This window comes from Uranotaenia lowii, chromosome 1, assembly GCF_029784155.1.
Source record: "Uranotaenia lowii strain MFRU-FL chromosome 1, ASM2978415v1, whole genome shotgun sequence".
Lineage (NCBI taxonomy): Eukaryota > Metazoa > Arthropoda > Insecta > Diptera > Culicidae > Uranotaenia > Uranotaenia lowii.
Window position 1 is genome coordinate 165,755,001 of NC_073691.1, and position 25,970 is coordinate 165,780,970.

The 25,970-nt window shown below is 36.8% G+C and overlaps 1 protein-coding gene across 13 annotated transcripts in view; it reads right to left on the reverse strand.

Annotated features, from left to right (window-relative positions):
- Positions 1–25,970, reverse strand: part of LOC129742688 (C-terminal-binding protein) — a 127,824-nt gene that overhangs the window by 40,957 nt on the left and 60,897 nt on the right. Inside the window, exon 2 of one of the 13 annotated variants that reach the window (XM_055734963.1) lies at positions 5,181–5,226. The exons of the other annotated variants lie outside the window; for them this stretch is intronic. The gene's annotated coding sequence lies outside the window, so the exon portion shown is untranslated. The remainder of the gene's footprint in view (positions 1–5,180; positions 5,227–25,970) is intronic. 13 annotated transcript variants of the gene reach the window in all.

Consider the following 25,970-nt stretch of genomic DNA (forward strand, 5'->3'; position numbering starts at 1 on the left):
TTCAGAAATCAAGCATTACTCTTAACTTCAATGAAATATTTTGTAAACATGTCTATGCCAAAAGAGTCTAAAAGTTTTCACATTGAGTCATTATTTAAAATTGGCTTTGAAAATAGCTTTTACGAGTGTTTGACTTTGAAAAGTAAGGCTTTTCTGAGCACAATCTACAAAAAATCTTCAATCAATTTTAAAATAGTCTTGATAAAATCTGGAAAAAAATCTGAAAAGAGTCTTAAAGAAGTTCCATAAGAGTTCCTTTCCTCATTTTGAATTTTAATTTTGCATTGTTGATGTACATAAGTTTGCAAAATTAAAAAAAAAACTTCATTGGCTAACCCATATTTCTAATGTAAAATCGGGCGCTGAATTCAAAACTTTAATTGAAAAAAAACCTAAGTAGAACAGTTTTTAGTTATACTCAAAATATGAAAAAACTACATCAATACTACAATCGATTAGATTTATCTCCTTTTATTGGAGGTGATTAAATTTGCTATCGATCAGTATAGAGTCATCCGCACACAAAAGTGAAGTTGAAGTGATCGATAGCAAAAAGGTTTTGAATTGATTTTGTGTAAGTAAAACATATCTAATTAAAATCACTGAACTGATTCTGCTTAAAGATCCAGTGCGGCTCAAAACGAACAATTGCGGTGAAATTGCGATATGCAATGACCCACAACACATTTGCAATACGAGTCGCGCTTCAGAAGATTCAAGCATAAGTTCTATCGGGGAAGCATGAGCAGCAGAATGGAGATTAGTGAAATGAAAATAACTTGGACGGTGACGAAACAATTCTTCCTGTCCTGATTGACGCTCTGCCCCGAAGTTACTGGGTACAGACTCCTGTAGTAAGTAATTTTTTCGACATTTTCCAAATATTTTTTTTCTTTAACTTCTCTGTCAATCGAACCTTTCCTGATGGACTCATTTCCTATATATAATGATTACAGCGATTTCAGCATTTCAGCATTGAGTAAAACACAACTCGAATAATTATGCAGTGATTTTCGTCAAACATAGAACCAAAACTAACTTTGACAAAACAATATTGTTTTCAGCCATGCAAAACCTCTCCCACTTCAATGAAGTTTGAAGGGGGTTTCCACGTAAACTTGAAGATTTTTAAGTGATTTCCGTCAAATTTAATAAAAAACGAAATTGTTTATTGCTATTATAGGGTGTCTCATTATGTCTAAGCATGATTTTGATACAGATTTCGGTTACAGTTTGAACAGCTAGTTTCCGCTGTGTGTTGTTGTTTAAAGACATATCTAGCGTAACATTCCAAAGGGCGAAACTGCCAAATGTAAACAAATCGTGTTAATGATCATTCCGGATGTACGCGGTTGCACTTTACCTAATAAACGCTGTTTCATCTTAAACTCCTTCAAAACTTTCTAAAACTTGATAAAATTCAATTGGGCGAAACTTCCTGTTGATGCATTTTCGTTGAAACGTGAAGTTACGCCTATTCAAAATAGGGTTAATTTTTCTATTCGTGTAGGGCCAATAGGCGTTACTGAATTGGCCGTATGTGACAAAACGGCTTAATTAGTTTTTTCGTGTAGGACCAAAGGGCGAAACTTCAAAACCAAAACAAAAACGGCAGATCAATTGGGCGAAACTTGCAGGCGTAACTGGAATCGAAACATAAAAGGGCGAAACTCGAAAATATCTGAAATTTAGTGAAATTTAGTGAACAATAAGTGAATATAATGCACATTTCTTGATTTTCTTGGGCAAAAAGTAATCGATTTATTTTAAATAGGATTTGATTAGATTTTCCGAAATTTCAAACGCGTTTTTCTCGTTTGGAGCTAACTGCTGGTTTTGCCCTTATGAAATGTTACGCTAGATATGAAGCTCTTAGAGCCAAGGAGTATAACTAGAGTAATAAAAAAAAAATGCAAAACTTTCTTTTATGAATAACTTTTGAATGCATGAATGTAAATTGATGAAATTATCAGCGAAGTTGCCTGGTTATGTAATGCTTTATGTGCAAATTTTTGTGATGTTCTGTCAAGTGCCATCTAAAATGCATACTTCGAACCAAGTTTTTTTTCAATCAAGGCTATTTTTGATTACATAGTGTTTCCTGAAGCTTGACCTTCAAAATAACTCATTTTTTTTTAAATTTGGTCGATGTTATAACAAATTTAGCCGATTGTCCTCCTTAGGAGCAAACCCAAATTTTTTACTTTTTATCACTACACATTTCAGATCAAACTTAACTTGAGTATAAACTTCTTGGGACCTATTGAAAAGCTTTTCAGAGAAAACGGTCGCATCTGGAGGCAGTTTTCTTTGTATTTTCAGCCATTCATCGTGTCAATCGTTATGAAAATATGAATAATTAGATGTTTCCACAGATCGTTAGCCTCCTCAAGTACTAGACATAAAATTTTCAAATTTTTCTCCTTGTTTAACTCCGGGAAATACAGGCAAGACTTGTAAACGGGAAGTTTCTCGTTGGAATCCTGCCGCTAAAAAGTTCGTTTTGTTGTTCATTACGACATTTTTCAAAATATCTCCCCACATAAAGTCTTAATATTTTGCGCACGATTTGACCATCGTATTTTGTTTATTTTACCGGTGGGTAGCTTTTCAACCATGTAGAAATGAACTCAGGCTTATTTATAACTCAGCTTGACTAACCAGTCAGAAAATTTGACTTTTTTTATCATTTCCTCCATTCATATTTTCGAAATGAGCTTGAAAAAACCTCCCACTCTCAACTTCATAGAATCAACCATCTCCACGTTTATTCAAATTTTAGCTGACTATTCGATCCTTTATGACTTCTTAAACAATTAACCGTGTGAATTTTGGTCAAATAGTTCGTTTCCAGCTGTTTTGGGTCTACCACTGGAACTTTTCTGGATTTTCCTCGATTCTGCCCAAAAAACGTTGTCAATGATCTATTTATTGTACGCTATCACAAAAACCACTTGACAGGTTGTCACCAAATTTTGTTCACGTACATTACTAAGTAGCTTAACTGAAAATAACGTCGATTTTCATCCTTGTATTCAGAGGCTACTTTCTGAATAGCTTGTGAATTTTTTTCGAATACACTCCTAAGTGCAAAAATGATCGATTTTAAGTTAATAATGCCAAACGATTCTTCTTCATATTTCAAAACTATATTTGGTGTTTTTTGTTGGTGCATTTACAATAATTTCGGTAAAAATACCGAATGATGCATGCTTTTTGGTTTAATCTGCTTTACTGACTTCACAAATACTTTTTGGGTAAGTCCACGCTTGTTCACGGAGAGGGGGGTTGGATTTTTGATCATGTCCACGTGAACATAATGTGTATCAGGTATTTAATTAAATAAGAAAGCCGTTACGGAAGAACGCAGCGATACCATTTTTCTGAAGATGGCTGAAATTGTCCAGTAGACCGAAAATTAACGTTAATTGTTATTATTTGATTCGACAATCACCGAAAAATATCAACTGATAATATAAGATGGAAGGGATCTTCCACATTTGATTTACAACTACCACATACTGGAGATTCAGCACGCTGAATGTTTGCATGTGATAGTTGAGTTTACAATGACCCGAGAGTGCTCTGATCAGAATGCTGCAACGAGATTTACTTAAAGTTAACAAGTAACTCGATATGATTAGGGATGGTTTTTCTAAAAATAATTTAGTTTGGCGACAAGTGTCCATCTCTTCCCAGTATCGTTCATGCTGGTTAGAGGGTCAAGTTTGAATTCGGTTTCTGAGCCAGCATGGCGATTTTGGGACAGCCGGCTCTGGGCCGCAAAATTCCTTTTCCAAACCAGCTCTGGCGAGTTCGTCGGAGCACTCGTTTCCAAAAAATTCCCTTATGTCCGGGTACCCGTAGAAGGTTTGATCCGTAGCCTTCAGCAAGCTCTACGATTGCTTTCCGGCATAAGATTACCACTTTTGATCTAGAACTGGAAGCACTAAGTGATTTGATAGCTGCTTGGCTATCTGAACAGAAAAATTGTTCTGAACACAATTTTCTTTTGGAGTGCAATTAGCACTCCATACATAATAGCATAGATATAGGTCAGCCTGAAAGACAGGCCACACAATTGTATAACTGATGATCTTTCGATATTTCCTGACAGCCAGAGACTTACTGCCTGTAGACGGGAAGCACATGAGAAGGTTTCCTGTTTAGGGACAAGTGTAGAGGTTTGATAGAAAATGGAGCCTCTAGTGCTGCAGTAGGAGTTGTTGTGGACGATCCGAACATGCCAAAAAGACACATTCTTTGAAGGTGATTTAGTTTTGTCCGAACTGTTGCAACTTTTCCTTTCTGCCACCACACTATACACCCATAGGCCAGAATTGGTCTTACTATTGTGGAGTGAATCCAGTGAATATGTTTGGGATTGAGTCCCCAGTTTATCCCGATTATACGTCTTGTTTTTTTATTCTGAATCCGATGTGATCTGACCAGTTTAATTTGGAATAAAGAATGACACCCAAATATTAAACTTGATCAGACACGGTGATTTTGGAACCAGCAGAGGGCGCACCCCGCGGGTTATAGGTTTTTTTCAGTAAATTAAATAATATCAGTTTTTAGAGGATGAACTGAAAGTTTTAGATGAGAACACCATCGTGTCGACTGCAACTAGGTTCCACAAAAGAGGTGATAGTGCACCTCCCTGTTTGCAACTACGTGTGACATCTTTTGTAATTGGTGCATGTCTTACAGACGTATGAAGATTCCTGTTACTTTGCATTCCGCTAATCCAGTTAGTTATAACACTAGGAACTCCACGAAGTAGTGCCGTATTCATAATTGATGTTAACGAGGAATTATCAAATGCTCCTTCTATGTCAAGGAATGCTCCCAGACATTATTGTTTCTGTGAAAAACTATTTTCAATATTGTGTACTACGTTGTGCAGAAGAGTTAATGTTGATTTTCCTGTTTGGTATACATGTTGTGTCGCATTAAGCGGATGTTGGACAAGGCGTTCTTGTCTGATATGATGGTCAATTAAACATTCGAGACTAATTGGACGAAAGCTTTTGGCTTCGTCGTATGATGCTGACCATATAAAGTTAAAAGTTTCCCAAGTTCCAATAGTGTCATATATATTGTCTCTGTTGAGCAATTAGGGTTAATATGAGAACAAACCATTTTTTCAGATAAAATAAGAAAAAAAACTACCTAACACATCAAATAGTACATGGAACCATGATGCCGTAGTGGGTACCGTACCTGGAAAGAGAGAAAAAACAACATTACATTAGTTCGCTTGCACGAGTCAGGTAGAAACATTATTTAGAAATGAATTTGCGGCTTTATCGGTGAGGGTTAAAGAGTTGAAATGAAAGACGGATAGAAGATCAGAAGAAAATTCTAAGGTGGTGAAAAGAGCGAAGAGCATTTGAAATAGAAGCTTGACCACATACTAAATTCTTTGTCCCACACCAATTAACTGTATTGAAGAAGTAGTACCCAATAGAGAAGGCACTACGTTTTTCGATACAGTTAATTATGGATGGTTCGACCGCCATGTGAGTGTGCACATGTGCCGAACGGACAAAAAATTTTTAGCATGTGGTTGCTCTGTTAAGTCTTCTATTGTGCGATATCGTTCCATCGATGGCTAGGTAGATTTCTTATTTTCGTTTTGTGCGGATGTTCCAACTGGATTGAGTTGTCGCATACGGTCAACGGTCAGAAATCTTGGCCTAACTATTTTCGATTATCGGAACGATGTTTTGTAATTGATTTTTATAGCCGAATTATTTTTATTATTTAAGAGGAGAAATCACCGTGAATTTGTTTTATGAAATGAATTTGCGGCTTTATCGGTGAGGGTTAAAGAGTTGAAATGAAAGACGGATAGAAGATCAGAAGAAAATTCTAAGGTGGTGAAAAGAGCGAAGAGCATTTGAAATAGAAGCTTGACCACATACTAAATTCTTTGTCCCACACCAATTAACTGTATTGAAGAAGTAGTACCCAATAGAGAAGGCACTACGTTTTTCGATACAGTTAATTATGGATGGTTCGACCGCCATGTGAGTGTGCACATGTGCCGAACGGACAAAAAATTTAGCATGTGGTTGCTCTGTTAAGTCTTCTATTGTGCGATATCGTTCCATCGATGGCTAGGTAGATTTCTTATTTTCGTTTTGTGCGGATGTTCCAACTGGATTGAGTTGTCGCATACGGTCAACGGTCAGAAATCTTGGCCTAACTATTTTCGATTATCGGAACGATGTTTTGTAATTGATTTTTATAGCCGAATTATTTTTATTATTTAAGAGGAGAAATCACCGTGAATTTGTTTTATGAAATGAATTTGCGGCTTTATCGGTGAGGGTTAAAGAGTTGAAATGAAAGACGGATAGAAGATCAGAAGAAAATTCTAAGGTGGTGAAAAGAGCGAAGAGCATTTGAAATAGAAGCTTGACCACATACTAAATTCTTTGTCCCACACCAATTAACTGTATTGAAGAAGTAGTACCCAATAGAGAAGGCACTACGTTTTTCGATACAGTTAATTATGGATGGTTCGACCGCCATGTGAGTGTGCACATGTGCCGAACGGACAAAAAATTTAGCATGTGGTTGCTCTGTTAAGTCTTCTATTGTGCGATATCGTTCCATCGATGGCTAGGTAGATTTCTTATTTTCGTTTTGTGCGGATGTTCCAACTGGATTGAGTTGTCGCATACGGTCAACGGTCAGAAATCTTGGCCTAACTATTTTCGATTATCGGAACGATGTTTTGTAATTGATTTTTATAGCCGAATTATTTTTATTATTTAAGAGGAGAAATCACCGTGAATTTGTTTTATGAAATGAATTTGCGGCTTTATCGGTGAGGGTTAAAGAGTTGAAATGAAAGACGGATAGAAGATCAGAAGAAAATTCTAAGGTGGTGAAAAGAGCGAAGAGCATTTGAAATAGAAGCTTGACCACATACTAAATTCTTTGTCCCACACCAATTAACTGTATTGAAGAAGTAGTACCCAATAGAGAAGGCACTACGTTTTTCGATACAGTTAATTATGGATGGTTCGACCGCCATGTGAGTGTGCACATGTGCCGAACGGACAAAAAATTTAGCATGTGGTTGCTCTGTTAAGTCTTCTATTGTGCGATATCGTTCCATCGATGGCTAGGTAGATTTCTTATTTTCGTTTTGTGCGGATGTTCCAACTGGATTGAGTTGTCGCATACGGTCAACGGTCAGAAATCTTGGCCTAACTATTTTCGATTATCGGAACGATGTTTTGTAATTGATTTTTATAGCCGAATTATTTTTATTATTTAAGAGGAGAAATCACCGTGAATTTGTTTTATGAAATGAATTTGCGGCTTTATCGGTGAGGGTTAAAGAGTTGAAATGAAAGACGGATAGAAGATCAGAAGAATCAATTACAAAACATCGTTCCGATAATCGAAAATAGTTAGGCCAAGATTTCTGACCGTTGACCGTATGCGACAACTCAATCCAGTTGGAACATCCGCACAAAACGAAAATAAGAAATCTACCTAGCCATCGATGGAACGATATCGCACAATAGAAGACTTAACAGAGCAACCACATGCTAAATTTTTTGTCCGTTCGGCACATGTGCACACTCACATGGCGGTCGAACCATCCATAATTAACTGTATCGAAAAACGTAGTGCCTTCTCTATTGGGTACTACTTCTTCAATACAGTTAATTGGTGTGGGACAAAGAATTTAGTATGTGGTCAAGCTTCTATTTCAAATGCTCTTCGCTCTTTTCACCACCTTAGAATTTTCTTCTGATCTTCTATCCGTCTTTCATTTCAACTCTTTAACCCTCACCGATAAAGCCGCAAATTCATTTCATAAAACAAATTCACGGTGATTTCTCCTCTTAAATAATAAAAATAATTCGGCTATAAAAATCAATTACAAAACATCGTTCCGATAATCGAAAATAGTTAGGCCAAGATTTCTGACCGTTGACCGTATGCGACAACTCAATCCAGTTGGAACATCCGCACAAAACGAAAATAAGAAATCTACCTAGCCATCGATGGAACGATATCGCACAATAGAAGACTTAACAGAGCAACCACATGCTAAATTTTTTGTCCGTTCGGCACATGTGCACACTCACATGGCGGTCGAACCATCCATAATTAACTGTATCGAAAAACGTAGTGCCTTCTCTATTGGGTACTACTTCTTCAATACAGTTAATTGGTGTGGGACAAAGAATTTAGTATGTGGTCAAGCTTCTATTTCAAATGCTCTTCGCTCTTTTCACCACCTTAGAATTTTCTTCTGATCTTCTATCCGTCTTTCATTTCAACTCTTTAACCCTCACCGATAAAGCCGCAAATTCATTTCATAAAACAAATTCACGGTGATTTCTCCTCTTAAATAATAAAAATAATTCGGCTATAAAAATCAATTACAAAACATCGTTCCGATAATCGAAAATAGTTAGGCCAAGATTTCTGACCGTTGACCGTATGCGACAACTCAATCCAGTTGGAACATCCGCACAAAACGAAAATAAGAAATCTACCTAGCCATCGATGGAACGATATCGCACAATAGAAGACTTAACAGAGCAACCACATGCTAAATTTTTTGTCCGTTCGGCACATGTGCACACTCACATGGCGGTCGAACCATCCATAATTAACTGTATCGAAAAACGTAGTGCCTTCTCTATTGGGTACTACTTCTTCAATACAGTTAATTGGTGTGGGACAAAGAATTTAGTATGTGGTCAAGCTTCTATTTCAAATGCTCTTCGCTCTTTTCACCACCTTAGAATTTTCTTCTGATCTTCTATCCGTCTTTCATTTCAACTCTTTAACCCTCACCGATAAAGCCGCAAATTCATTTCATAAAACAAATTCACGGTGATTTCTCCTCTTAAATAATAAAAATAATTCGGCTATAAAAATCAATTACAAAACATCGTTCCGATAATCGAAAATAGTTAGGCCAAGATTTCTGACCGTTGACCGTATGCGACAACTCAATCCAGTTGGAACATCCGCACAAAACGAAAATAAGAAATCTACCTAGCCATCGATGGAACGATATCGCACAATAGAAGACTTAACAGAGCAACCACATGCTAAATTTTTTGTCCGTTCGGCACATGTGCACACTCACATGGCGGTCGAACCATCCATAATTAACTGTATCGAAAAACGTAGTGCCTTCTCTATTGGGTACTACTTCTTCAATACAGTTAATTGGTGTGGGACAAAGAATTTAGTATGTGGTCAAGCTTCTATTTCAAATGCTCTTCGCTCTTTTCACCACCTTAGAATTTTCTTCTGATCTTCTATCCGTCTTTCATTTCAACTCTTTAACCCTCACCGATAAAGCCGCAAATTCATTTCATAAAACAAATTCACGGTGATTTCTCCTCTTAAATAATAAAAATAATTCGGCTATAAAAATCAATTACAAAACATCGTTCCGATAATCGAAAATAGTTAGGCCAAGATTTCTGACCGTTGACCGTATGCGACAACTCAATCCAGTTGGAACATCCGCACAAAACGAAAATAAGAAATCTACCTAGCCATCGATGGAACGATATCGCACAATAGAAGACTTAACAGAGCAACCACATGCTAAATTTTTTGTCCGTTCGGCACATGTGCACACTCACATGGCGGTCGAACCATCCATAATTAACTGTATCGAAAAACGTAGTGCCTTCTCTATTGGGTACTACTTCTTCAATACAGTTAATTGGTGTGGGACAAAGAATTTAGTATGTGGTCAAGCTTCTATTTCAAATGCTCTTCGCTCTTTTCACCACCTTAGAATTTTCTTCTGATCTTCTATCCGTCTTTCATTTCAACTCTTTAACCCTCACCGATAAAGCCGCAAATTCATTTCATAAAACAAATTCACGGTGATTTCTCCTCTTAAATAATAAAAATAATTCGGCTATAAAAATCAATTACAAAACATCGTTCCGATAATCGAAAATAGTTAGGCCAAGATTTCTGACCGTTGACCGTATGCGACAACTCAATCCAGTTGGAACATCCGCACAAAACGAAAATAAGAAATCTACCTAGCCATCGATGGAACGATATCGCACAATAGAAGACTTAACAGAGCAACCACATGCTAAATTTTTTGTCCGTTCGGCACATGTGCACACTCACATGGCGGTCGAACCATCCATAATTAACTGTATCGAAAAACGTAGTGCCTTCTCTATTGGGTACTACTTCTTCAATACAGTTAATTGGTGTGGGACAAAGAATTTAGTATGTGGTCAAGCTTCTATTTCAAATGCTCTTCGCTCTTTTCACCACCTTAGAATTTTCTTCTGATCTTCTATCCGTCTTTCATTTCAACTCTTTAACCCTCACCGATAAAGCCGCAAATTCATTTCATAAAACAAATTCACGGTGATTTCTCCTCTTAAATAATAAAAATAATTCGGCTATAAAAATCAATTACAAAACATCGTTCCGATAATCGAAAATAGTTAGGCCAAGATTTCTGACCGTTGACCGTATGCGACAACTCAATCCAGTTGGAACATCCGCACAAAACGAAAATAAGAAATCTACCTAGCCATCGATGGAACGATATCGCACAATAGAAGACTTAACAGAGCAACCACATGCTAAATTTTTTGTCCGTTCGGCACATGTGCACACTCACATGGCGGTCGAACCATCCATAATTAACTGTATCGAAAAACGTAGTGCCTTCTCTATTGGGTACTACTTCTTCAATACAGTTAATTGGTGTGGGACAAAGAATTTAGTATGTGGTCAAGCTTCTATTTCAAATGCTCTTCGCTCTTTTCACCACCTTAGAATTTTCTTCTGATCTTCTATCCGTCTTTCATTTCAACTCTTTAACCCTCACCGATAAAGCCGCAAATTCATTTCATAAAACAAATTCACGGTGATTTCTCCTCTTAAATAATAAAAATAATTCGGCTATAAAAATCAATTACAAAACATCGTTCCGATAATCGAAAATAGTTAGGCCAAGATTTCTGACCGTTGACCGTATGCGACAACTCAATCCAGTTGGAACATCCGCACAAAACGAAAATAAGAAATCTACCTAGCCATCGATGGAACGATATCGCACAATAGAAGACTTAACAGAGCAACCACATGCTAAATTTTTTGTCCGTTCGGCACATGTGCACACTCACATGGCGGTCGAACCATCCATAATTAACTGTATCGAAAAACGTAGTGCCTTCTCTATTGGGTACTACTTCTTCAATACAGTTAATTGGTGTGGGACAAAGAATTTAGTATGTGGTCAAGCTTCTATTTCAAATGCTCTTCGCTCTTTTCACCACCTTAGAATTTTCTTCTGATCTTCTATCCGTCTTTCATTTCAACTCTTTAACCCTCACCGATAAAGCCGCAAATTCATTTCATAAAACAAATTCACGGTGATTTCTCCTCTTAAATAATTATTTAGAAACATAAAAACACAAATAAATAATGTCACTATGCCTATTAGTTAGGAATTACTGAAAGGTTCATCGAAGAAAAAGCAGAAAGTATATTGGATGATCTTTAGACGATTAAAAAAGTGCTAGTAACTGATAATGTCTGTCGGTCATACTGATAACGATAACGATGTCATTAGACGACCAAGACTGAAAGAAGAACAGTCAAAACATCGATAAGACTGGAGCGCGAATAAAACCTATAAAAAACGAGGCGCTACATTCTGATAACATAGTAAAGAAAAGTACATTAAACGGTGATGAATTATTCCACAAAAAGCCAGAGGGTGACTTTCATGTTATTTTTAGAGTTCATTTCAGTTTTTGGAGATTTTTATGAAATACAAATCAAAATGCAACTGATGTTTCTATATTTCATTTTCAACTACGGTTTGGAGCCATTTTCCGCTAACGTTTAAAACCCCGAATCGAAAGCGTTCAAACTTTCGCCTTGAATGAGCGCAACCATGCGGCAGGGACAGCAAAACAAAACCCAAAAAAAATCGCACAACCTCGAATTGCGAAGGGCACACTGCGGGCACGTCAATGAATTAGCAAGCAGCCTGGCATCGATCTGGTACAGACACCACGACAAATCCACGACTTGGTGAATGAACCGTTTCCAACCCGTCGAAAAGCGTCAATGGCATAAGCGGGGCGCCAGAAATGGTGTGGTGAATTATGGATATGCTAATGGAGTGCTATTATAAGGTGGAGAGAACGAGCAACGAATAAAATTTAATCAAACTTGAACTATGTCAGTCAAGAATGGAGTTACTGAAAGCTCCATCGAGGAAAATATTGGAGATTTTAAGGATAAATTAGCCAAAGAAGGATTCATTTTAAGTTTTATAGCACGCTACGAGATACAGTTTCGGTTTTATAAGGGGCTTGAGGAGTCTAATAAAACTATCGGTGTTACTTGGGGATAGACCTGTCTACTGTTTCATATATTAAGGCGGCAAAAAGTTATTCCACTATTTTATAAATGTTCAACATTCAGTGTATTTTAATTACGGCAAATGATGTTTAAATAAAAAAAAAACTACCGTGTTTTTTAATTTTTCGGTTTATTTTACTATAACTTTGAAAACGATACTTGAAAGTACCTGGAATTTATTTTTTTATTTACAAAAATATAAAAAAATAAATTCCAGGTACTAGTACCTGGAAACTCTTTCATTGAATTTTTAGAACCAGAAATCAGAGAAAAAATGGGTAAATCCGGAGCTTTTTCTAATTAGGTTTAGATTCACTCACTTTTATCATACTCACATCAAATTAGTGTGTAAAAATTTTAAACAGTTGAAATGAAAAAAAATAGAATTAGCTGGATATATTTTCCAAAATAAAAATTGATTTATTTTCTTTATTTCAATTTTTTAGTGTTTGATGTCTGTGGTGCATTTAGTATCCAAAAGGATAAGTTTAACATCTGTGGATATCTTGGACAAATATCAAGGCATTAACTAGTAATTAAACATAAAATAGCGATCCATAAGAGACCACTTTTTGCCGCCTGAAAACCCCAAAGCGTTATCTTAAGATTTCAAAGTAGTCGAAGCTTCCTTTGAATTCAGCTATAGTATTTGAAAGACCCAAATACTGGTATTTCACTAGCTACTTGCTAGCATCCTCAGTGGGTTATTGATTAGCGTCGAAATACATCATTTCGCTGCATCGTTATGTCAATGAATAAGGTAGTTGAATTTTCCTTCTGATTGTTTCTCCGGCTTAAAGATACTAAAATAAGAACCGTTTAAAAAGCACGCGAAACCTAGCGTCGGCGTTGGTTTAAAAAAAAATAGGAGAGACGCAACAACAGAGGAATGCTAAGGGGAATCGTGAATGAGGAAAACACAAAAATTTACAGAAAAAAAACCTCCGTTGCCATAATGCACAACAAGGTGGTGCTAAGCAGCGTTGCTTCTCTAAACGTAATTAATTCTATATTTTCCCCAAGTATTTCGGGAATTTCCAATTCGGTGAGCTGGGAGCACCTCACTCACGGTCACGGTCTGCCGTTGTCGGGTGCTGGTGTTTAACTGTTACGATTTTACAGATGATTTGGCTTCGTTTTTTTGTTGTTTGTTTACTTGCCGCTCTCCATTTTCCTTCCCCAGAGAGCGGTATTCGATTCTTTAGTAACCCAACATGAGCCGGCTAAAATTTGTTGGATCAGTTTATTTGCCATCGCCGCTAGTGATGTTCATCACTTCATACATTGAAGCGGGAAAGGAAAGGAAACAGAAACAGGGAATGATGTTCGAAATTTTTCAAATAAATTATTGCAGCAGACGATATTTCCCTTACTCACTTTGGATGGCCTTGTTATGGTGCCTGCGCTGTGAACGGTTTCGACAGCCGGTGGCCTAAATGGATCAATCTCGATTGAATTTTTGCGAATTTATTGCTACCTAATGGGTTTCTACCAGATCCAAACGCGGCTCGGACACAGTGATTCCTAACTACAATCACACATGAGGTGACTTTTCAGATGTTTCCTTTAGAGACCTCGAAATGGCAAACGAAAATAATTTTTTGTGACAATAAAAGTTTGTAACATTTAAATTGTTCACCTCATCACAAATTTAATCATTCAACGTTTCAAGAGATCACTTTAAACTGATTAAAAGTGAAGAAACTACAAGTTCATTTTATTTGGCTCGATTATAGTCGTTTCGACATCTCTGTGTTATTTGCGGTTTATATCAAGAATGCTGTTGGCGGACAGTTATTAAACTTATTCCGTATAACTGTGTTGTTTACTTTTTTTACTCTTTGATTCGAACTCATGGACATCGGCTCAGGAGGCAACTGCTTTGCCAACTGAGATGAAATGGAAACAATGTTTCAATCTGGTATTTCCTAGCTTGTTATACGATCAGCTGACTTCTCATGTTTACAAAATTTCGGCATATCTTGGTATGGTATAATAACATACATACAACATTCAACATGAATGAACGAACAATATTTCAATGTTATTGAAGACAAAGTCAAATAGAAGTTAAGCAAATTGTTCCGCAATTTAATATTTTTTCATGGTAGATTAACCTAGATTTATCGTATTTGAAAAAAAAAACGACATTTAATGTTAAGAAAAAGTTTTTTTTTTCAAAGGAATTATTGAACAAGCCTAATCTTCTATGTCCAAAACAGAGATCAACTGTGAAGTTATGCTATCAACTGTGATGTTTTTCAAAACAAAACACAAAAGCGACCATACCATCAGCATCTGCCTCATAGTACTTTGAAATATACAAGGTAGGCTATTCCAATCTCTTTAAACGTATCAGGTATTTCCTGAGACAGACGTTGGTCCGCTCGTTTGATGTTTTTTGTTTCGAAAAATCATAACATCACAGTTGATTTTTATTTTGAACTGTTAGATTTGTTCAATGATTTATCGAAAAAGAAATCTTGATTTGTTCGAATTGAATATTCGTTTTCAGTACAAATTTCACATTGTTTATCAAAAAACGTTATTGTTGCACATATCGTCTAACTTCCATTTGATTTTGGCGTCAAACACAGTTAGATACTGCGCGTACATTGAACATGCTTAATGTTGTTATTATTCAGCGGACCATGATATGCCAAAAAAATGAAAAAAAAACAACGAAAAATCAGCTGTTCGTTTGACAAGCTGGGAAATAGCTGATCATCGAAATATTGATAAGAATTTAAAAATTGTTATTTCAACGTGTCAGAAAAAAACACGTTTTTCCCGATTGCTACTACTGCGAGAAAATTCTTTGAAGGAAAACAAAGGATCAGCAATTAACGAAAAACACGATTTATGATCTCTTGCTGGATTTTCAAAATTTGTTGTTCGAGATCTTGAAACTGATGAAAAAAAAAACAAAATGTATGATGTTATCGCGTGATAGAGTTTTTTTGCGGGAAAAAAAGTGTTTCTTTTTCATATGATCACCACTGCAACAATTACAGGGGGATGCAGGGATTAATAAAAAAATCGTTCATCACCATTATTGAAACAAAAGGATTATCCCATTCAAGTCAACCCAAGCTGAATCGTCTACTATTATTGAATAAATATTTATATTTATAATCTTATCTCATCAATCCTATTTGCCATGTAGATTTTCCAATGCTAACATCCTTTACTAAACCTAACTGATAGTTACAGCCAATGCAAGATGTTTGTAGTCACCCTATGCTGTACTATGCTAACTCACGAGAAATATTGATACTTGTTGGATAATAAGAGTTAAAATAATGATGCCAAATATGATCGTCACTACCATGAATAAGGTTACCAGATTGCCCGGATATTAAATATTAAATTTGGGAGCAAATTCCGGATTTTTTGAGCAAGTTTTATGAAAATAATCATGAAAGGTTTTTAGGAATCCTTGAACACAACTTTAAATGAATTGTGATGAACAATTTTTTTTTTCTTAATTTTTGTTGAATAATTTCTGGGTTTTGTCACAATTTGCCCGGAATTTTGGTCGTCAATTTTGAAGTCAAATGCCCGGATTTTGCCTCGTTTTTGTATAAAATTGCCCGGATTTGTCCCGGACGAGTGCTGAAATAATTCTGGCAATCTTAACCATAAGTATAGTTAAATTTGCTATGTGGTCAGCGGATTGCAATTATCAAATTTTAAGTTATTTTTTTCTGGTTGAAATTACTGGTTGGTTTACTGGTCTTTTCATATCCAGATAAATACGTTCAAACATCGATTATGTATCGAAACAAAGATATTCTATAAATTTTTAATATGAAAGTGTGCGATAACTTCAGCAAAACAATCTTGAAGTTCAAAGGTTATATAAATCGAATCAAATGAAATTTTGATACATAAACTTCAATTTTGAGCTCTAAATTTTAATTCCCTATTTCAATTTAATATTGATTTCTAATTTTTTTGTTACAATAACATTTTGAATCGTTATGTGTCGGAATTTAGAATTTCAATCTAAATTATACTATTAAGTTTAAAATTTTAAAATCTTGGCCCGACATTAGGAATTCTAATCTTAAACCTGTATTCAGTTCTTTAATTTTGTGCCCCACTTTTAAGTTAATGGTTCTCATCGATCTATTAATTTGAATTCTGAATCTGAGTAATAAGTCTAATTGATTCCCTGGTTTTAGTATGTTCTCCGTCAGAACCGAAAGCAAACTAGAGAAGAATTGCACGAAGAGTGCTTTCTTGTGGATATTTGAGCTTCCACTGTAACTCTAACAAACACGCTTTATGGAAAATTGAGAAATTTTCTCTTGTGCATATGAATGAGCGAAAACTTATCGTTAACCTTATGAATTTCGGTAAATTCGAATCGAAATGCACTCGAGAGCAAATTTTTTTCGGAAGAAGATTAGTTTTTTTTGTTTCCCTGGCTACAAGACGAAATAAGTTCACGAGACGTATCGATCATCGATCATCGGAAATAGAGCGCAGGTTGAAATCCGCCGACTTGAGCGTTGTTTAATAAAATATGACCCAACAGTCAGGAGCAATCAAGAAGCACACATGAATGCACATATGTACAGGGAAGGTGGTGGCATACCAATCCCATGTAAATTTTGCAGCAAGGTTTAAATTTAGCACACCGCCGCCGCGCCGCGATCCGATTGAGAGCGAGGTGCCGATCGAACGAGAGCGGCGGAAAAGAGGTTTGGTCGTCGAAAGCCGAGCAACTGATTATTCATTAGGGTGTGTCAAATTCACACTGTTTCCAAATTTCGAAACGCCTGTACATAATCTGAAAAGTTTGCCATTTAGTCAAATACAATGTATAAACTTGTTTTAGATTTTAATTAAGATTAAGGGGTTTTGGTTTGAAGTGTCGTTTTCATCGTTATTTTTTGGTTTTTCTTTATTTTTTTTCCATACAATGCAAATGAAATTTCAATATATCAGACTTAAAAAAAAAATTAGACTACTTCTTTGTAGAAGACCGTAAGGTAATTGAAATCAAAAGAAAAAAGTTGTTACGTCCCAAACAGTGGAGTCTAGCAACACTGCCGAACACCCCATACAACTTTTAGAAACATTGTTAAAACGAGAAAGTTATGGAGCCTACAGTCTTGAAATGTTTAGACAACCTGATCTACATGAAATTGTCTATTTTTGCCAATTTTTATATGTATGTATAGGGTTACCAAAATTTGAGTCACCAGATGTACTGATTTTAGTAAACGTATAATTTTCCGTCAAAATTTTATTTGAGCGTGGGCAATTTAAAAAAAAAATTAAAAAAAAAACAACTATCTCCCAAAAACAAATTGCATTTTTTTTACATCAAACTGTTATTAAAAATTGGCGTACCATAATTTCATTTTAAAAATCTGTTAAGCTTAAGAACACATATGATGGTTTGGACCAAAAGGGAATTCATAGGCTTTATTTTATATTCGAAAACAGTGTAAATAAGACACACTAATATGGTGTGTTTGTCGATTTGTTCGTGGTCGGGAAAGGAGGTTTCACATGTGCCGCTGAAGAGAGGGGGTGGCAATAGGAGCGGTTGAAGGTGTAGCTCGATATGACCTCCTCCGGAAAGCTACCGGGCGATCAGGGTTGAAAAAGGTGGAAAGAAATGTGTTGAAATTCAGTCGAAGCTACTCTTGTGTAGCATATATTTCTGCCTGCTAGTCGATGCTGATGGGTTTAAATATAAATAATGCGGGTGATGGAACAAAGAGACCATATACAAATAAAATAAAAAAGAGCAGGACATTACAAACCAATATGCTCCTCATTATAATAACGTGTTTTTTTTATCGAGGACTGATTGTTTTTTTTTCGCTCAATAGTTAACAAATGATTGCTTGATGTAAACGAACACATTTCCAATCAAATAAAAGTATTAAAAAATTCCGTTTTGGACCCTAGATTATCTAGGCTAGCTATAATATGTGAGTTACATCATTGTTCCTCGTTCAGACAACAAAAAAGTCTATTTTCCTACTGGCTGAAACTTGCAAAAGTAGATGAAAACGTTTAAAAATGCATTTTAAAAAATTTTTTTTTTGTCGAAAGCTGAAAATCAGTCACAGTAGGGACATAATGAGAACCCCCACTGGGCAGTTTAAGCACCATTTTTGGGGCACGATGAGCATCTTAAATCTAAAAAAATGAAGTTTTGTAAAAATTTATAAAATTTTAGTTGTTTTGTGAGAATTATTTTAAATCAAGTTACAACATAATTCACAAGCAACCGCTATTTGGTCGCTAAATTTGGTTTTATTTGTTCGATTAATTCTTAATTTTTATGGCAGCCCCTTTCCCCCATTTATATCTGCCCACTGAGAAAAAAGGAGAGGCCTCAATTTATCATACAATCATTTCTCGTATTCAAATGTTCTCCCATGCCAAATTTGGTTCCATTTGATCAATAAATTTTTAAGTTATATATAAAAATTGTATGGAAGCTCCCCTTTCCTCTCCACGGTAAGACGAGAGGTGTCTCAAATAACCTTAGAAACATTTCTCGTATTGAAATACCTTTACATGAAAAATTTGGTTCCATTTGCTTGATTATTTTTCGTGTTGTGAAAAAAATGTAAGAGAGCCCCCCTCCCCCTTTCCTATCTCCCCCAGTGGAGAAAAGAAAGGGTAGAAAACCATCATAAAAACATTTTTCGTGCCGAAATTACTCCCAAACAGACAGACAGACAGACAGACAGACAGACAGACAGACAGACAGACAGACAGACAGACAGACAGACAGACAGACAGACAGACAGACAGACAGACAGACAGACAGACAGACAGACAGACAGACAGACAGACAGACAGACAGACAGACAGACAGACAGACAGACAGACAGACAGACAGACAGACAGACAGACAGACAGACAGACAGACAGACAGACAGACAGACAGACAGACAGACAGACAGACAGACAGACAGACAGACAGACAGACAGACAGACAGACAGACAGACAGACAGACAGACAGACAGACAGACAGACAGACAGACAGACAGACAGACAGACAGACAGACAGACAGACAGACAGACAGACAGACAGACAGACAGACAGACAGACAGACAGACAGACAGACAGACAGACAGACAGACAGACAGACAGACAGACAGACAGACAGACAGACAGACAGACAGACAGACAGACAGACAGACAGACAGACAGACAGACAGACAGACAGACAGACAGACAGACAGACAGACAGACAGACAGACAGACAGACAGACAGACAGACAGACAGACAGACAGACAGACAGACAGACAGACAGACAGACAGACAGACAGACAGACAGACAGACAGACAGACAGACAGACAGACAGACAGACAGACAGACAGACAGACAGACAGACAGACAGACAGACAGACAGACAGACAGACAGACAGACAGACAGACAGACAGACAGACAGACAGACAGACAGACAGACAGACAGACAGACAGACAGACAGACAGACAGACAGACAGACAGACAGACAGACAGACAGACAGACAGACAGACAGACAGACAGACAGACAGACAGACAGACAGACAGACAGACAGACAGACAGACAGACAGACAGACAGACAGACAGACAGACAGACAGACAGACAGACAGACAGACAGACAGACAGACAGACAGACATACAGACAGACATACAGACAGACAGACAGACAGACAGACAGACAGACAGACAGACAGACAGACAGACAGACAGACAGACAGACAGACAGACAGACAGACAGACAGACAGACAGACAGACAGACAGACAGACAGACAGACAGACAGACAGACAGACAGACAGACAGACAGACAGACAGACAGACAGACAGACAGACAGACAGACAGACAGACAGACAGACAGACAGACAGACAGACAGACAGACAGACAGACAGACAGACAGACAGACAGACAGACAGACAGACAGACAGACAGACAGACAGACAGACAGACAGACAGACAGACAGACAGACAGACAGACAGACAGACAGACAGACAGACAGACAGACAGACAGACAGACAGACAGACAGACAGACAGACAGACAGACAGACAGACAGACAGACAGACAGACAGACAGACAGACAGACAGACAGACAGACAGACAGACAGACAGACAGACAGACAGACAGACAGACAGACAGACAGACAGACAGACAGACAGACAGACAGACAGACAGACAGACAGACAGACAGACAGACAGACAGACAGACAGACAGACAGGGCGGGAATTCGCAGATTTCCAGAACACACTCTTTGAGAAAACGGCAAATTCGTGGGGTTAATAAGAATTCTGGGGAGTTCTTGAACGTTACCTAAGAGATTTCTTAAGAGGACGAACCCAAACGACTCCGTTATGTTACTAAGAGTACTCCATTAAGCTTCTTGAGAGCACTCCGTTGAGTTTCCAAGAAGACTCCGTTAAGATACTGAGAGGACTCTGTGGTTTTTTTTAGAAGACTCCCTAGTGTTCTTGGCGGGAATATGCAGAGTTTCTGAGGGGAATATGAGAATTTCCTGAAGAAGTTCCGCTGATTTCATGCGGAATCATGAAGTTCTTGAGGTAACTGGGTAGAGTTTCCTAGAAAACTTTGTAGAGGTTTTGAGAGGGTTCTATAGGGAATTCAAGAAGACGACGTAATGTGTCTTATGGAACTCTGTTGAGCTCCTCAAAGCAATCGGAGTAGTGTCTAAGAGGAATATGTGATGTTATCGGGGAGACTTTGTGAAGTTATCGAGAGGACTCCGAGGAATTCACGACTCCGTAGAGTTCCTTAATGCAATTTCGTTGACTCTTTAGATTTTCCAAAGAAGACTTAGTAGAGTGCCCGAAAGGACTCCGGGCTGTTCCTCCGAGGAGTTCCTAAGGGGGCTCTGTGTCTGTCGAAAATCGATTAACGATGTTCAGTTGAAAATAGACCCAAATGACATCAATAACCGATTTTTTCAAAATTTCAGAACTAGTTCGGTTAAATAATACTCTATAATTTCAATTTGTTGTGTGGAAAAACTTCGCCATTCTGTTCAAATATCTCGTGATTGTCCGAATGCTGAGCAACACGCCTCAAGTTCAAATAATGACCATTTAACTGACCTGTGGTGAGGATTATTCGCTAACGGAATATCTATGAAGAAAACATTTGGCTAGCAATGTTAGAAGAATCCTAATAAAATAATGTGAAGATCTTTGATGATTAACCCTTACTAAGACAGCAGGCGTTTTTAAATTCGAAAACAGTGTAAATCTTACACACCCTTATGCATATTACAACTTTTTGAAACCGGGCAAGGTCAGGTTCCCATACAAAAGAAACACATTTGTTTGTATAACTCGAGAACAGATCGAGCAAATGTAACCTAATATGACTTGCGAGGATACTTGGACACGAGGTAAAGTTTTCCCGTATGTTTGGATAACGAGCCTCAGCCTACCTCTTTTCTTAATGTTTCTATGAAGCTTCCGAAGAGCCTCCCTTCCTATGTTTTGTGGAAACTAAAGGACTGAGAGATGGAAATACATTTTTTAAATATCTTGAGAACTGCTTTGGTCCCATATAAATGAAATACAAATTTCGGCATACCCCCAGAACTTATCGTGAACGACGTGCTAGAGTTTATTACGCTCGCAATGGTTCAAATGGTGATCCAAGGACCTCTTTCTTTTCTGGGAAGGGAGTAGGAGGCTCCTAGAAATAGCATTACAGCTCGAATCAAGAAAATAGAATAAAATTTTGTACGTAGAATGTTTTTGGGTACAAGGAAAGCTGTTGATTTCAGAAAAATGGACCTCATAACTAGATAAAGCTGATTGTTTGTGTAGGACTTCAGAGTAACTTGTGTCGTTAGAATATTTGCGAGTAGGAATGTATTGATACTAACGCTTGGTCTTAACATTCATTATTCATTGGTTGCAGTTAATGAGCTTTTGTCGATTAGGGTCAATTTTGTCGTACGCGCCGTAAACGTTGCCCGTTCCATTTCTCGGCATTTATTTTGTGCACAACAAGGTATTAACGCCCGTAAATTAAAAAAATATATAGACATGTATATTTTACACACCGAACTGACCACCTCGTCGTCATGACGGTGATTGATTTCGCCATGCGCGGCATTAACTTCGTTGTGATCTTCCCTGCCTAATGGAACAGAATGTGGTGCAGCGATGCCTATATATGTATTTAAGTGTTTTCATGCACCTCCCCTTCGTCCCATCAATGAGACGCAGGGGTGCGGTTTGGCGGGCCACCATTCCTATCAACCGTCCGGTCCGGGTTTAGTTAAAGCTTCTGGAATGCAACGGCTGCAGGCGCCATCGCCAGCCCTGTTGCTACAGATGATAATTGAAACTAAATGGTACTAATTAGCGAATCGGGGAGCCGGCTGACGTTGTCGATGTTTTACTAGTTTGTTCGGTTTCAGAATCGATTGAACAAAACTTTTGGGAATCGTTTGGGAAAATAATAATGATAAAATTATTGGAATACTTCAAATATTCGAGCTTCAATTGCAATAAATTAAATGGATATTTAATGCTATAATGTGAATTTCATACATTATGACAACTCGACTTTTTTTTTTAAAAGTGATAGTCTGAATAAACTGTTCACTAATTTTGTAGTAATACACTGAGGTCTTTTTTCATATGGTTTTTTGCATGGTTCTTTAAAGGTTTTGTTCTGCAAATAGCACGGATTTTTACACAGTTTTCGCGGGTTAATACGCTGGCTTAGAGTAAAAAAACTGAGTCATTTTTACTAGCACTTATCAAAACGCGGATTTTTTTAAATTGACAGTGGGATAAAATATGATTGAAAAGTAACCATGCAATACCTCGCTGGGAACCAGCAGTGATGTCAGTTGAGTTGATTGTTTTTCAATGCGCAAAAGACATACTCCTATTCAACAGCTAATAACCCAATAAGATACGAAGTAACGGTCGGTGACAAAGTTGTTCAACGGAAAATTAGCTCAAAAACCATTAGCAGGCTTCGTTCCACAGAAGAAACAAAAATGATGCTGATTTTTCAGAACAAAATATTCAATTTTCTAATACAAACCTCAAAGTCAAAATTTCTCATGTAAACGTTGCTTAAAAGTTCTGCAAAAAATACGGATAAGTTTTGAACAAAAAGTGAGCTTTTAAGACCCCAGGGTTTGAGAAATCAAAAAAAGACCCCAAATCGACTCAGTCTACAGACACAAGTGACTTGAGACATGACCAAAGTTGCCGAAATCTCAGAAAAAATTGCAATATCACAGAATTTTGAGCAAATTTGCATCAAAGAATCTGTGTCACAGAACACAGAATTTTGAAATATTCACAGATTTCACAATTTTTTTGAATTTTGAATAGATTTCCAAAGTTATAAATTTGTTGGCCAAAATAAAATTTAGATTTTTTACTTTGAATGAGAAAAGTATTATAAGATTGGTAATTTTAATTGATTCTATCTCCAAAAGTAAACAAAAACCATTTTCAGTACCTCGCGATAGGCCAACACATGCACTACTTACACTGAAAATCGAAAATACCCAAACTTGAGAACTTCCACCCGCCAAACCTAAGTTCAAGATTGACAACTTAAGTTTGTGAAAAAATCACAGCTTGCCAATAAGCCAAACTTGTCCTTCAAGCGAAGAACTGTTTTTTTGGGGGGTTTTTGTTGTGAGCGCATCTGATTCTGTTACCTCCATCCTGGCAGATTTAGGTTTGGGGGGTAAGTTCAAAGCGAAGAACTATTTTTTTTTGGGGGATAACTTTTATTCCCGCTTCATTCGCAGAAAGTCTCACTTATACGATGATGTAGCTGCCTCTCTCAACAGCTCTCCGGTGGTCGAGCGGTTAGCATCCTGAGATGGTAATCGCAAAGCCATTACAGGTATGGGTGTGATTCCTGTACCTGGCGATATTTTTTTTTATTTTGATTTCCATTTTATTGTGGTATCAGATTTTGGGGGATGAGTTCTCCTTTAAGAGCTTAACTTTGTGCTATGCCACCAATAGCCAAACCTGTAGGGAGGGAGTTTCATTCGGGTTGGCGGGGAAAGTTCTCAAGTTTGGGTATTTTCGAGGTTCAGTGTAACGGTAAAACCCTTTTGAGAAAATAATATTCCGTTACATTAAAAACTCAATTTGAGTAAAGGATCTATAAACATTCTTAAACCAGAACTGCCATTACATGGATATACTACACCCTTTACTCCGGAACAATTTTTCGCTACTACTCCGCAAACAAACTCAAAATAATCAATTCGACTCTTTATTCAACATAATTGCAAATGTATGCGAGCTTAAAACTAAAGCTAAAAATAAGAAAATAGCAAAGGGTGTATAAACAGGTTAGACAAAATGTTACGTGAAGTAGGTTCTATCTACAATAGCGCGTTATTTTTTCATGAAAATTGATATTCCTCTATTCCAACATATAGCGTATGCTTCTAAAAATCGTTTGTCTTTCTTAAAAATCAAAAATTTCAAGTTATTTTTAATTAGCGATTTGAAATAGGTTGTATTTTTTTCAAACGCGTTTTTCTCAATACGCCATCATGGATATAGATCCTTTTTGTGTGTTGGTAAATATTTGATACTTTATTCAAAATAAAACATAGTTGCAATTGAACGCGAGCTTAAAACTAAAGCTAGAAATGAGAAAATAGCAAAGGGTGTAAACAAGGGAGATAAAATACTACGTGAGCTAGGTTCTATCTACGATAGCGCGTTGTTTTTTTATGAAAATTGATATTCCTCTATTCCAACATATAGAGGATTCTCCTAAAAATCGTTTGTCTTTCATAAAAATCAAAAATCAAGTTATTTTTAATTAGCGATTTAAAATAGGTTGTATTTTTTTTTTAAACGCGTTTTTCTCGATTCGTCATATATGGAGATAGATCCTTTTCACGTGTTTGTACAGATATCATGATTTTGCAAAGGTTCTGCTTTTGTGATAAAAATAATAGAGCAATACATGACTGCAAAAAGTGTGCATAGATAAAAAAAAAGGAGATTTTATGATAAAGCAAGTGTATTTTTTGTAATCAACGATTTTTTTTAGTATTTTTATATTCAATATCATGTTAATAACTTCATTTTCTTTGTAGACAGTTTTTCGATCAAATGAATAGTTTTTAATATACACACGTTTGTAACTGCCTAGATTCTAAATGATCATAGCCTTAGTTATGAGTTTCAAAGATATTTGAGAATATATGAAGAAAATTTAAATATCGAATACATATGATAAATGTAGAAGTATGTTTCATTTTTTTTGGAAAATCGCTGTTATTTCTACAAAATACGGGAATTTTATCAAAACTTTAAGTCGACCACAATCGATCACAAACATTTTCCAGCATCTAATGAACATTGCTTTATCCAAAATCGCAAAATTATATTTAAAGGACGTTATAAAAATCATAAAAGAAATTACATTCATCACATAATCATATGACATAATTTTGTTCCCATCCCATTTTGTTCCTTTAGGGGAGATGAGGGCATAACGAGCACCCAGGGCATAATGAGCACTGCGCTTTTCTACGG